Below are 5,495 nucleotides of genomic sequence, written 5' to 3'. Positions count from 1 at the left end.
TATTATCTCACCATGAGTACACGGTAAAAAATTTTACATGTATGAATATGTATAAATATATATTAATATACATCAAAGTTGGGCACTATTCAAATAATTTTTTATTTAGAATATTATTCAAATAGAATTTTATTTATTATTTGCATTATTTATTATTTATATTATTCATTATTCATATTATTCGCCATTGTATTATTGATGTTTATTCGTTATTCGTATTATTCTTCATTCGCATTATTCGTTATTTGCATCATTCATTATTGGCATTATTCGTTATTGCTATTACTGTTATTCGTATTGTTCTATTTTGTGTTATATTGTTCCTAGAACACGAGCCTTTCACGAGCCTGTCACGAGGTCACTATACGAAAATAAAGATCCACATTCCAAATCCACTCATTGTTAGTTACTAATGTACGCTATAAGTTTCACGCTTCATACCTTCGTTATCACTTTGGACTACGTTTAGTGGAAAATAAAGTTTAATAAAAAAAGTTGTTCTACATTATACTTTACAATACACACATATTAAATGTATCTATATATGTTGAATTATATTTTATTCATTAGAATACGTTGTATATTCGAATAAATTTTATTCGAATATATCTTTAATTCGAATACAGTATTCCCACATACACGAATATAAATGTTATTCGAATATGATTTTATTTTAGATACACAAAATAAATTTATATTCGAATAAAAAATTATTTTTTATTTATGAATAAGACTTTATTCTTTATTCGTTATTCTTTATTCGTAAATGTGCCCAACTCTGACATACATAAATATTTATAAACACATGATAAACATTTTTCTCATAATTTTTATACGAATTGAAACATTTTTCAGAGATACTCAGAAATATTCGGAAAATTTACATCTTCTCTCAGAATTTTTTATATATGTGAATTCTGAAATATTCTAAAATTTCTCATCCCACAATTTAAAAAAAAATTTGTAAATTTTTTAGATTTTATAACATTTCATTAGAAATTATACTTACAAAAAGTCTTAGAAATCTTACAATATTTCATACATAATTAACATACATAAAAAATTTTGAGAAAAGTAGATTTTCTGAGAAATGTTCTAATTCGTATAAAAAATGTAAAAAAATAATTAAAAAATATATAGAAATTCTGAAAAATTATATGAAAAACTCTGAGAAAAATTTTCATTAGAACATGTATAATCATGTATGAAGTATGTCCATACATGTTCATATATCCCTCTTTTTTCGTAAAATTGCTTTTCAGTGTAATAATAATAGTAATAGTAATGTGAAAACATTAAAAATAATTAAAGGGATAATTTTCACATTATTTATTTTAGAAAAATCAAGTTTGAAGAAATATAAAAAAATTATTGTGTATAAAATTACTTATTTATAAAATGAATATATAAAATTATCCATTGTGTATGAACAATTTTTTAGTAATTTTTTCAAACTTGTTTTTTTCTAAAACAATGCGAAAAATGACGTCTATGAAGCTGGACTCCCCACCATCGAAAATCAAATTCGGAATAGGTCAAAACTTTAGTGTTAATTAAGTGGTAATTTAGTACCCTATTTCGAAATTTAGTGCTCAAACCGTTTAGCGGTACAAAAAAATGGTGGGGTCCAACTTCATAGAAAGCTGGACCTCCCCATAAAAAAAAATATATATACAGGATGCGTATACAAAAAATAAATACACAGAAAATTTAGTGCTAATTTAGTACTCCAAAATACAGCCAACAAAAATTAAAATATAGCGCTAATTCAAATATAGCGTTAATTCAAATATTAGAGCGTGCCGCGCTCTAAAGTTCGTTCCCCGGTCGTCAAAGAATTTGATGCCCGCAAGTTATTGATACTAAAATGTTCCTTGGATATCGTATTATCAAAATAAATGCATTTCCGATTTTTTGCTTTTTGCAAGCCTTCGTAATCACATCCATGTGTGCTCTGCGCTGCGCTGATTGACTTTTGTATGTTGGAATCAACACACCTTCATCCGCCTTCACCTCATTTTCGATGAGACAGGGAAAGTCGATATAATAATATTATGAACACATGATGCTTTTTGTAATTGTATTCACATTCGTGGCTATACATAATATAAAAACTCATGGACAATTCACCTATCCAATGGAAATTTTTTTTGACTGCTTTGCCGTGACCGTTGCGAAGTTTGTCAAAGGACTGTCGCACAGTGCGACGCCGCTAGAGATAATCAAAGGATTCTTTTCATGCGCCGCGACATTGCGGCGCGCGTCCTTTCGCGACGTATTAATTATTTTCACTGACTTAGAGTGAGCACTAAATTCAGATATGTGCATATTTCGATTCTACAATGTCTAAGGATTATTTTGATACCAAAATCATACGAGTACCTAATTATTTGACGACCGGAGAACAAAGTTTAGAGCGCGGCGCGCACTCTTTCGCGACGTATTAATTATTTTCATTAACTTAGAGTGAGCACTAAAATCGGAAATGTATATAATTTGATACTACGATATCCAAAGAACATTTTAGGACCAATAACTTGCGAGCACCAAATTCTTTGACGACCGGGGAATGAACTTTAGAGCGCGGCGCGCGCTCTTTCGCGACGTATTAATTATTTTCATTAACTTAGAGTGAGCACTAAAATCGGAAATGTATATATTTTGATACTACGATATTTCAGGAATATTTTAGTACTAATAACTTGCGAGCACCAAATTCTTTGACGACCGGGGAACGAACTTTAGAGCGCAGCACGCTCTAATATTTGAATTAACGCTATATTTGAATTAGCGCTACATTTTAATTTTTTTTGCTGTATTTTGGAGCACTAAATTAGCACTAAATTTCCTGTGTACTTATTTTTTGTATACGCGCCCTGTATATATTTTTTTTTATGGGGAGGTCCAGCTTTCTATGAAGCTGGACCCCACCATTTTTTTTACCGCTAAACGATTTGAGCACTAAATTTCGGAATAGGGTACTAAATTAGCACCTAATTAGCACTAAATTTTTTACCTAATCCGAACTTAATTTTCGATGGTGGGGGGTCCAGCTTTATAGACGTTCGAAAATTATCTTTTTAATTATTTTTTGTTTTCACATAACTTTACTTTTATTTATAAAAATAATGTTTTATGTGTGGATGACTTTCTGTGTGTCAGAATATATATCCATTGTGGAACGAGAAAGGATAACTTTCTGTGTGTCGGAATATATATCCATTGTGAAACGAGAAAGGAAGACGAGGAGGAGGTTAAAATTATTTTAGTTGAGAGGGGAGTATTCTTAAATAATTGGTAAATATATATCAGGAAAACGGTCCGTGTAACTTTGCTTATTTAATCCTAATTTCTATTTTTTAATATGTAACATTTCGGAAATCATTCTTCTATAGTAAGAAGAGTCTGAATCTAAAATATTAACGTTATTCTAGTCTAAATCATGTTCGTTATCTAACCGGTGCGGTGTTGAGCGACCGATATTGCAGCATTGGTTGGTTTTTTTATGTCTGCTTTATGTTCTTTTATCCGCGTGTATTACTAAGAATCATTGATCTTTTATTTATTTCAACTCTCATAATCTTATGACTGCGAACTATTTATATATTATTTCCCAGAAAATGTTTAACTACAGGCCCAGTATTGGGCCAGTACTACTGACCCGACTCTGGCTGCCAAAGCTGGGCCGACCTTGGGAAAACTCCGGTTTGATAATTATGGGCCAATATTATCTATAAATTCTGGGCCAAGCTTGGATGCCAGTATTGGGCCAAGCTTGGCTGCCAACATTGGGTCAAGTTTGAATGCCAACACTGGGCCAAATTTAGATACCAATACTGGGCCAAAGTCAACACTGGAGGCTATATAGTCAATGGCTGTGTTCAACAGAGAAAACAGCTTTGCAACTGTTGTAAAATTCTTTAATATGATTGGTCTTGCCCTTAGTTTCTCACTGGATCTAAATATATAAATTAATCATATTCAAGAATTTTACAACGCAGTTTTGCAAAGTTGCTTTTTCTGTTGAACGCAGCCGTTGACTATACAGATATAGCCTCCAGCGTTAGCCAGAGCCTGAAAAGTTGTAACCTAACATAACCTTAATTATTGATAATTATATACTGAAAAACAATTTAATATTATTTTAATTTTTATCTTTGGTACTACAATACATTATAAACGAAACAGTAATAGTAATAGTAATAGTAATAGTAATAGTAATAGTGATAGTAATAGTATATATAATATTTCATTCGATGTCTTTCCTAATTCTTTGAGCTTTTCCTCCGTCTCTATCTCCAGCACCGGACAACCAGCGGCTTATGAAAGACAAAATCTCCGTTTTGGAAACCTCGAATTTCTCGTTTAAAACATCTAAAATTAAATTTCGTAAGGAGAGCGAGTTATGCGAGCTCTCTCAGCTATAGATGTTGTTTTAATTAAGTTTAAAAAAATATATATATTTAACTGTATATTAATAAAAATTAATTTGGTCATTAGTCTGCAGGAATTACGAAGAACTCACTATGTAAGCATACGAAAGTGTTCGTTGCGCTGAAGTTATTTTTTCCGATGCCGTTAACTTTTCTCCCATATGCTGAATATGCTTGTTGAACATCTTTTCGAATCAACGCTTTCAACGTTTGGCCAACAGCATCCTTAACTGGTGTTGCACAAGAATATACGAATATGACCGATTCCTAAAAATAATTGTTTTAAAATAAATAAAAATAAATATATGTGTTAAATATAAAAACACCTCAAATAAATGATTAATGCAGTATATTTACTACAATATATTTACTGCAGTTATTTACCAAAGCCTTTTGTTTTTACTGGTTATTTTTAAGTGAATTATCAAACGCAATAAAAAGTTGAACAGTTGAGCTTGCAGTATTTCTGTATTTTCAGCCAGATTTCTTTATAATCTGTATAACATTTTTAATGTCCTGTAATTTTTTATCAATATCATATAAAATATGATATTGCACTAACTATGTTTTTTGCACTAACTATTTTTTGTGATAATTCATATTCCAAATTTATCAATTGTATAGACATAGTTACAACAACAATTATTGTTGTTTGTCTTTTCTATTGATACAGATTTTTGTGAAAGTTTTTTTATTTTGCTTTTGATGATCTGTAATAATTGAAAATTGTAATTATTACAAGTAGTATCGGTAATGCAATGACAGTATTTATTGAAATCAAATATATTCAAGCAAAAATATAGCAATTGATTATTACTTAAATGCAGGGATGGGAAAGTTACTTTGTAAAAGTAATTAATTACAGTTACAGTTTTTCTGTTTCAAAAAGGAATTAATTACAGTTACAAGTTATTGACTCTGAAAAGTAATTCGTTACAGTTACAGTTACTGAAAAAGTAACTTTAAGTTACTTTTAAGTTACTTTTTTCATCGGAATTTTTACTAGTAGTATCGATACCATTAGGGCTGTATTCAGAAACGTTATACAACTCTGCCTTCATG

This window comes from Trachymyrmex cornetzi, unplaced genomic scaffold (genome assembly GCF_001594075.2).
Source record: "Trachymyrmex cornetzi isolate Tcor2-1 unplaced genomic scaffold, Tcor1.1 scaffold1489, whole genome shotgun sequence".
Taxonomy (NCBI): Eukaryota; Metazoa; Arthropoda; class Insecta; order Hymenoptera; family Formicidae; genus Trachymyrmex; species Trachymyrmex cornetzi.
The sequence above is the reverse complement of the archived record's forward strand: the minus strand, read 5'-3'. Positions refer to the sequence as shown.